General features: G+C 31.6%; 1 protein-coding gene and 2 long non-coding RNA genes across 4 annotated transcripts in view; 2 read left to right on the top strand and 1 right to left on the bottom strand.

The window, feature by feature from the left end:
- The window catches only part of LOC118444642 (uncharacterized), a 232385-nt gene that overhangs the window by 202999 nt on the left and 19386 nt on the right, over positions 1-10000 (bottom strand). Inside the window, exon 2 of the long non-coding RNA XR_014983012.1 lies at positions 852-932. This is a non-coding gene — a long non-coding RNA (uncharacterized LOC118444642). The remainder of the gene's footprint in view (positions 1-851; positions 933-10000) is intronic.
- LOC118444639 (uncharacterized) overlaps positions 5986-10000 on the top strand; it is a 29469-nt gene continuing 25454 nt past the window's right edge. Inside the window, exon 1 of one of the 2 annotated variants that reach the window (XM_035873104.2) lies at positions 5986-6004. The gene's annotated coding sequence lies outside the window, so the exon portion shown is untranslated. Of the gene's footprint in view, positions 6005-9150; positions 9277-10000 lie in introns of those variants that run through there. The other variant, XM_035873100.2, reaches the window with a different exon arrangement.
- LOC146872513 (uncharacterized) lies at positions 8128-8721 on the top strand. The gene is made up of 2 exons (XR_014983011.1): positions 8128-8293; positions 8449-8721. It is a non-coding gene; the product is annotated as an uncharacterized LOC146872513 (long non-coding RNA).

Here is a 10000-nt window from a genome sequence, read left to right on the forward strand (position 1 = left end):
CAATCTCTAATCTCTACTCTGAAATCACTCCGCGTTCTAAGTTGAAATTGAGGAAAATTGATCCTTAATAGTAGTTGAAAATGAGATACATAGGTTCTCATTCTAATTTTAATCGAATTAGATTGAAAATATAGTAAATTGAAATCGTAGTAAATCGACTTGATGAAAATCCAACGATGATTTCAAAAGAAACGAGAAACAACATTTTTATTAAATTTATCGTAATTAAACAATTTTTTAAATCATTATTATCTTATATTATGAAATTTTGTAAAAGAAATGTATACGTTTATTCGTAATCTTCTATGATACGCTGTCTCTAAAACGCGATAATTATTTTATACATTACGAAACGAACATTGAATTTAATTAGCGAGTCTCTATCGTTTAAACATATCTAAGTATAGTTATATGTGATTGTTAAAAAAAGAAAAATAAAACTAATCGTATAATTGACCGCATCGTATGCAAGTACATACAAGTGTTTCTAAATATTAATTGATCGTTTCTTAAAAATTAAATTAATCAGTCGACGATTAAATTAATAAGTTGACAAAATTTAAATTAATGAATTAACAAATTAAAATTACGAGATAGAAACAAACACTATTTCTATTTCGTTATTTTTCTTTCTGTTTTTTCTTTTTTTTTTTTTTTTCTTTTTTCTCATTTCAACGATACAACACTCAATTTATTCATTACTATGAGCACAACTTACTATAAGCAAAATTATTATAAGCAAAACAAAAACAAAGATAGAATTATTGTGTTATAATTAAAAAACAGAAAAAAAAGAAAGACAAAAAAAAAAGACAAAACATCATGAAAATTATTAAGGAAAATTTACTTACAAAACTTTTTACTCGATCCTTGAACGATGTGCGTCCTGCCGAACGAGGATGATTGCGTAGATAAACTTTATCACAAATCGACTGTAAAGAATAAAAATTACTATACTTTTTTTTTTATAAATTACTACTTATTATAATATTAAATAAATAACGATAAAGTAATTGATCTAATATTATTATAACTTATTATTTATTATTTCGAATTGTCCTCGATAAAATAATTATAAAATAAAATGTATAATTAAGAGATTATTAAGAGATATATTCTCGTAGATGTATACGCTACGAAATCTTCTTTTCAACTAAAGTGATTTTGCCTTACCCTTGAATTAGTACGAACGAATGTTCATTCATATCTCGATGTTTACTAACGAAATTCTTGGAAACGTATAGCTCTGTTGTCATTTAAATACTAAACATTATTTATCTTTCTCTCTCTCTCTCTCTCTCTCTCTCTCTTTCTCTCTATCTCTTTGTCTCTTTCTATGAAATCTCTCTTTGTATCCTTACTTGTATGATATACAGTTAAAAATTATTTCCATTGAATATGTTGCTATTTGACGTATTCATTGAATTCTAAAATTTTCCAAATCGACTTAATGAGTTTTTTTTTGTCCCCTTTTTAAGTAAAACAGTGTTAAAAACAGTATTAATTAAACGAATAGCTTTCAGTATTCTGACTGAACGCAAGAGGATACGAAAAGTGACCATCCTATAAAAAAGAGTGATTTCGAGTGTGGTGTGCAGCTTGATTAATGCGATCCACTATACTCGCCCTCTATATGGACCGACATTATCTCATTTGCATTTGCATCGACACGGACCACCGTGACCCAAACTCGTAGAGATTCCTCTCTTCTTTTTTCTTTTTTTTTTTTCCTTTTTATTTTTCTTTTCTTTTCTTTTCACCCTTTAAATGGTTGGTGTCTCCCGAGCCTTCTTTGGTATTTCTTTTTAACAATTCGATTTGCCATTTCCATCGCAACTTTTCGTTCTCTTAAAAATTTCATTATTTAATATTTCTCTTCAAAAATTAATATCATCTCCTCTGTGTATTGACATTCTCAATAAGTAATGCTTAAAAGAGGGAACACATACATACACACATACATACAGATACACAATATATAATTTATTTGCATATTTAGCTGTAAATATATTGCAAAATTCATTCCTTCTTTCTAATACAGTGTCTGTAATTTTTCTTATGAAAAAGAAAAGAAAAGAAAAAAAGAAAAAAAGCAGAAGAAAAGAAAAGTAGAAAAAGCACATATTAGAAGCGATCTTTATGTTTATACTTCATTGAAGATAATCTACCTTTGCAATCTCGGTAAATGTTCAGATAAGATATGTAAAAGAAAAGGTAAGAATCATTTTCACGTATCGTTATGTAGGTGTATGCACACACACACACACATACACAAGAGAGAGAGAGAGAGAGAGAGAGAGAGAGAGAGAGAAAGAGAGATACGTACTCACATACTTAATTGTAATTGTGTTGTGTTATCCTTGGCTCGTGACTCGGAAGTAGGAGACGACGTTGCTCCGCACGAAGAGATCTCGCAATCGCGTGGGCGTTTATCGGCGACCTGTTTAAGACAGGCGACGGTTAGTGGATTCAATGATCGTGTAATTGCCGACAAGAAACCGGACGGTCGCTTCTTTATACCTCGGCCCCGCCGCACCATAGTCCTGCGACGACGATGTTCCTCCGCGTTCTTTTAAATTTTCTTAACGATTACGGCAAACGGACGTATACATATATATCTGTTCGTATATCCACGTGTGCATGTGTATATGTGTGTATTTCGTCAAACGAAATATACATCGAATGATTGAAACATTTCGAAATTTTTTTTCTTTAATCTTTTCATATTCTTTTATTTATTTATTTTATTTTATTTTATTTTTGTGCTCGTTTTTTTCTCCTTTTTTTTTTTCTGTCGTCAGATCTTATTCCGACTTTCGTTTTCGTATATATTTCTCTTTCTTTCCTTTTCTTTTTCTTTTTCTCTTTTCTAATTAATAGTTTCTAATCGCTTTTAATGTATCTCGAAGTTAATCGAGAGAAGGGGGGCGTAAGAGGGGGATAGTAATGACGTAACGAATGAATTACATGCGATGATACTTTATACGGATTTATAAAGTTTGTAATATCTAATCTCAATCTTAATCATAATTTGTGTTTTCATTTCGTCAATCGAGAATCAAAGATTTATCCAACTTTTCGATATACATATAAATGTTATGTATCTAGTAGAGCAAAGGAATGGAATGGAAATGAATTTAAATCGTTGTAACATTTGAAAGAATTTTTATAGGACAGAGACCGATCGACCGACTACTACTTGTTAGACGGAAACGTTTCGTTTAGAATTTATTCGCACTTTTCTCTCTCTCTCTCTCTCTCTCTCTCTCTCTCTCTTTCTTTCTTTCTTTCACCTTTTCCTTTCTCCCTTTTACGCGTTATTCTCAACACCAACAATCCAATAGTATAACGGCAAACGGCGAACGCGAAAAGCCAATAAAAAAGCGATCGTAAATTTAACGAGTCGTAATTCATTGTACTTAGCGAAAATCTTTCTTCGGACGTCATCGAAATAGAAATTTCCACTCTCTCGAGCATTCTCACGCTTTCCTACTGCAACTGTTAAATATAAAAAGGAAAAGAGAAAGAAAAAGACGGATAGAGAGAAAGAGAGAGAGAGAGAAAGAGAAAGAGAAAGAGAGAGAAAGAGAAAGAGAGAGAGAGAGAGAGAGAGAGAGAGAGAGAGAGAGAGAGAGAGAGGAAGAAAGATCAGCACGATTGACGATTATTTAATTTAAAATCACGACGAAAGCTCCGTCTCTTTGAGAGAAATCTTTAACCGCGATAAAAAAAAAAAAAAAAAAAAAAGAAAAAAAAGAAAAAACGAAAAAGAAGAAAAGAAAAAAAAGAGTAAGTATTTTTGAAAAGTAAACTTTGCTCACGCCTACGCCGATGAGGGGCACGCGCGCGCTTTTACACGCACCTGCGTGCGTGCCCACGGGATCGCTAGGGTTAATGCGATGACTAATAATTAAAACGCAATTTCGCGAAGGAGAAAGGCAAGACGAGTTCGCGATTATAAAGCCGATGCTGCGCCTATCTTCTCGTAACGGTCTAGTAAATGGACATTAAGTTCCGCCTATCGATGAAAAAGAGAGAGAGAGAGAGAGAGAGAGAGAATGATACAACACTTAAGAAATAAAAACAAGAAAAAAAGGGAAAAGAAAGGAAGAAAGGAAGAAGAGGAAAAAAAAGAGAGAGAGAGAGAGAGATAAACTCGATTAAAATTCATCTTCGATTCATTCACGCTTTAATGTTAAGATAATACGATGAGTCTTATCATATTACTGACAGTTCTATCCAATAATAATTTTATAATACAATTTTAATTGATAAATTTAATTGAAAATATTAAAAGTTCAATTATCAAATCGTGGTTTTCTCTTTATTTGTATATAAAATATTGTACTAATATTTTATATATAAAAAAAGAAAACTTTTTAATAATTTTCACGTATATACAAACACAAAATTCTCAATTTTCATTATTATATTATATATATTTTTATTATTATATTACATATATATTTATTGTTATATTATATATATTGTCAACAAAAAAAAAAAAAAAAAAAAAAAAAAAGGTTCGTATATAATACTTTAAATAGTAAAACTAATATCTCTTGGTGCAATGACTGTCGATAAAAGAGGCTTTCTAGTAACTTCAGAAGGACTTTAATCGGGGCATTAAGGCCCCGATAGCGATGCACGGTAGCTCAAGCCGCCCGGGGATAGCCTAACCGTGCTCTCGCACGCGATCCTCACCCATCGACGTGATTTACTTTCCTATCCCACGGGATATTACGAGGAAGACGAAGCTTCTCGGTCTGGGTAAGCGCGACACCAACGGAGATATATTCTTAACATTAATCTTTAACGTTAAAAGGGAACGCGATATACCACCGACGATTTATTAGGGACATTAACGTTTCGCGAAAACGTATAAACGTTTGCCGCATGCATCGATCAAAAACCCTTACATAGATCCCAGTATTACTTTCATTTTAATCTAAGAGATCTATCGATGAATTACGTAGAAATTCGATAAGGAAGGAAGAAGAAAAAAAAGAAAATGAAAAAAACAAAAAAGGTAACGTAGACACGCACACGTGGATGTTATATAAAATTAAAATGCAGCATGCTTCCTTATCTATTTGAAATTTTTGATCTTTGATATGCTTTTTTTTTCTTCTCTTTTCTTGTTTTCTTTTTTCTTTTTTTTTTTCTTTTGCTTGTTTCTTTTTTCCCTTTTTTAAGAAAATAATTTATAATCCATTTTCTATGGAATGTAATTAGACGAAGAAAAAAAACATACGATATTCGTAGCAATTATTCTTATCTATACATCATAACAAATGAGAACAACAATTATTAATTGCGTAAGATACGATTTAAGAACGATATGTGTAACTATTTCATTCGTCGTTCATATCTCTTTGATAAAATAATATCTTGTAATTTTATATATATATATATATACATGTGTGTGTGTGTGTGTGTATAATATTTGAAAAAATATTGAAACGAGGATAGATCCTCGTAAAGTTATTCCTTTTATCCTGATTCTTGTAAAGTAATTATTTCCTTTTAAAACGATTCATTTTTCATTTCACATATTTATACGATGTTTCATTCAAGAGATATTTATGAGATAATACGAATGAGTTTGTTTCAATTTTACATGTCTACGTTAATATATCTATAATATATATATGTATATATATATATATATATATATATATATATATATATACGTAAACATGTACGTGATCTGCGTGACATTGTATTTTTATGTGTGTATCACTCTCTCCATTTAAGCGTCGTATTGAATGAGGAGACGCGTTCAGAAAATCAACACGACATTCTTCCATGAACTTTTAACTTTTGAATGTCAAAATATTTCCAAGAATTTATCTAGGTTTTTCTTATACGGTATTTCCGAGAAACAATGAAGATCGATCGATATCACGTAAATACGTGAAACGAAAACAAACATAAAAGTACTAAAGTACGATGTTAGTACGTACGTAGGCCAGTCTACGAGTATCGTTCAAGGAGTACACACGTAAGTTTTATACATCGATCCGTATCATTACAAATTTCTAATTCTAATTAAATAATTTATTATAAATCATATTACTTTATCTACGTTTTAATAAAAACAATAAGCAACAATAACGATAGACGATGATATTCACTTTTTTTTTTGTTTATACGTTTTTATATCTTTTATAAATTTTTCTTTCCTTTCTCATACATTTTTAAACTTTTCTTAGATAAATCGAATTAATACGATAGTACTTATTAACGATACATCTATTTTTATTATTTATTTGTTAATTTGAAAGAAGAATAATTCGTCCGTTTTATGATCTTTTAATTTATTTAATTGTATAATAATAAATAATAAATAAATAAACGATAAATTTCAATTAAGAATTCTCGAATAATTTAGAGTTAAAAAAATTAATTATTATACAGTATAATTAATTATTATATAGTAATCAGCGATTACATTACATTGCGTGATATTTAATATTTATTATTTTAAGAAAGAAGAAAAGGAGGAAGAAAAAAAGAAAAAATGATAAAAAAAAGGAACGAATAAAAAAGAAAAGGGAAAAATCATTTTACTTCGCAATGTAAAAATATGTCATCGTAATCCACATCGATATCCACATTTATCCAAGTTAATTCTTTATTACAAATATAAGCTAAAGAGAGAGATTTGAAAGGGAGCAAAAAAAAAGAAAAAAGAGAAGAAGAGAAGAAAAGAAAAGAAGATCCTTTTATTTCATAATGTAAAAAAATCATCACGTGTCATCATTCATATCGATAATATATATTGTTTTGATATTAATTATTATACACATATAATATCAAAGCGATTACATTGCAATATCTAACAATTAATATTTTCAATCGTTAACGCGTAATCTATCAAAGTTAATTATTATTATTAATCTATGAGCATAAAGGAGAGAAGAAAAAAAAAGAGAGAGAGAAGAAAGAAAAGAACAAAAAAAAAAGAAAAAAAAACAGAAAAAGTAAAAAAAGAAAAAAGAAAAAAAGAAAAACGAAAGGAGGAAACAAGAAAGGAAAAAAAGAAAATCCTTTTTACTTCGCATTCGAACGGAGTTATTAATTATCACCGTTCTAGAACGCTATTCTCCCAACATAATTGAAATATTAGCAAGCGAGTATAGCGCTTACACGCGCTTTAAGACTCAACGATCTAATTAGCAGAACGAAACGAGCTCGCGTTCTCGCTCCCTCTCTTTCTTTGCGTGAGCGTGAACGTGCGCATGGTTATAAAGAGGTAACCGTCGATTCTTAACCCCAGGACACGATTATTAATCGCGCGTGAGCTAATGACGAGACGGTCGATGTGTATACGCGTATGCTAATGAAGACTCCTCTATCGTTTTCTCTCTCTCTTTCTCTCTCTCTCTCTCTCTCTCTCTCTCTCTCTTTCTTTCTTTCTCTAACGTTTCACGCACGCGTTTTACAATAAGAGAGTGCGAGTTTTGGCTCGTTCGTAATAACGAGTGTAGAACCGATTAGCTTGGCGAACCCTTCCTACCTTCGAACACAACAGAGAATATTCCTCAATGTCGTACCGGTGCCGATGAAGACCTCATCGAAAGGGTTGCGTCTATCTTCCGTCTTTCTTTATGTGTATATATATATATATATATGTATCTTATATATTCTTTATATATGTATATGTGTATATATATTATATATTCTCTACATATCTATATATATATATCTTTCTCTCTTTCAGCGAACCTTAACTGCAAGCAGTTGCATCGATATACAGGGTGTTTCTGAATTAAAAGTTAATAAGGATTATAGTTAATAATGGATTTATATTGCTCGGAAGATAATTTAAATAAATCAATAATTTGGGAAAGGGAGAGCCGATTAATTATTAACGATTGATTCTATCGAAAGGTAAGCTCGAGATTATATCTACGTACTGTCATTAAAGTTTCTCCTCCCACCCCTCCCCCCCCATTACGTTTACGAGATCTAAAATTGTATATTAAGTAACACCCTGTATATAACATCGAAGCAGTCTCACTCTCACCTTCGACCGTGGTGATCGGTCAAAGTGCGAAATCCTTATAATAACTTGAAACTCGTTGGGAACGTTAATTAGATGTCATGTATATTCTCTCTCTCTCTCTCTCTCTCTCTCTTTCTACTTGATTTTTTATAAGTTATATGTTACTCCAAAAACATCAAAACAAAAGAAAAAAAGGAAGGAGGTACAATGTCTGATGATCGAATAGAAAAGAAAAAAGAGAAAAAAAATGTACTTTTTGGATAGAATACTCGTTAATTACAGGTGAGTTATATCGAAGATGACGTATGTATTTACGAAGAAAATACAAGGTAAATCGAGTCCGTGTACACGAAGTTTGGCCATAATTACGAATAAAAGTTTCAATTAACTCTCGCGAGCTTTTAAACGTGGCTACATTCTCGTTTCATGATTCATAGGCCATATAATCGCGCGGAGACTTCACCGATGATGATGATAATGATGATGATGATGATGATGATGCTGATGATGATGATGATGACGACGATGGTGATGCTGATCGGCGAGCGAGATATCGTTGTAAGATAAGACATTGAAAACGAAAGAGAGAAGAGAAATAGTGAGAGAGAGAGAGAGAGAGAGAGAGAGAGAGAGAGAGAGAGAAAGAGAGAACACAGTGATGACAGTGAGAAGAAGAAGAAGAAGAAGAAGAAGAAGAGGAGAAAGAAGAGGAGGAGGAGGAAAAAGAAGAAGAAGAAGGCGAACACCTTTCACTTTGTTTTCTCATACAGAACATTACGTTCGAATACGATACGGACTCAACAATAAAACAGGATCCGTCCTTATCTTTTTCTTCATTTTTTCTTTTCATTTCTTCTCTTTTTTTTTTAATTATTATCATCATTACTTTGTATTTATTTATTTATTTATTCATTCATTCATTCAATCATTCACTCATTCATTTGTTTTTTTTATTTCTTTGTGCGTCTTTCCTCCTTTCTCTTCTTTTTTCTTTTTCTTTTTTTTTCTTTTTTTTTTTTTATTATATTTATTTTTCTCTCTTTTCTTTACATTTCTTTTCATTTTCTTCCTCCGTTCTTTTCATAAACCTCAATGTCGGCCACCTGAATTTTCACGTGGCCGCGCGAACTTTCCTCAACGATGATAAAATACGAGCCTCTCCTTCGGTGGATCGTAAGAGACGACGACGACGACGACGACGTTGTCGTCGTTTAAAGGAACGTCGCAAATCAAAAGAGGAAAATCGTCTTCTCGCCCGGTCACAGGTAAGCACTTTAACTTTTGTTATTTATCACCATCTCGATCGAGCGATACATTATCGGACGAAAAATCATTCGGTAGGTCTTCTTCTCTCCTTTTTCTTTTTTCTCTTTCCTTCCCCCTCCCCTCTCTTCAAACGTTCCTCCTTTCTTTCATTTTTTAAATATGCCGACGCTTAATTATCAAAAATAATATAGCTACATATTTTATACATATATATATATATATGCATATATACACACACACACACACACACACACACATGATAGATTTAATGTGTTATATTAATGTAATTCTTATATACTATATATATATATATATATGTATATATATGCGTGTAGTATATAATTTAGACACGTAAATGTATCTACGTAAATTCATTTTCATTAATCTGCAATGAAACTTACTACAATGACGAAAAAAAAAATTATATTTACAAAGATAAACACGAATCATCGGAAAGCATTATCGAAAGAATTCATCGATCTATCCATTGGATATGCCATTGCTATAACACGTCACTCGGATGCTCTTTCTTTCTCTCCTCTCTCTCTTTTTATTCCTCTCTCTCTCTCTCTCTCTCTCTCTCTCTCTCTCTCTCGCTCGCTGACTCTTTCTTTCTTTCTCTTTCTGTCGGATGCAAAGAGGAACGAACGCTCGACGAGACGTTAACGAGCGACGCGACCCGTAATGAGATTACTTTGCGTAAATCACGAAAATGGTCGTCGT

The sequence above is a fragment of the Vespa mandarinia genome, chromosome 15 (assembly GCF_050613455.1).
Source record: "Vespa mandarinia isolate Hongniang chromosome 15, ASM5061345v1, whole genome shotgun sequence".
Lineage (NCBI taxonomy): Eukaryota > Metazoa > Arthropoda > Insecta > Hymenoptera > Vespidae > Vespa > Vespa mandarinia.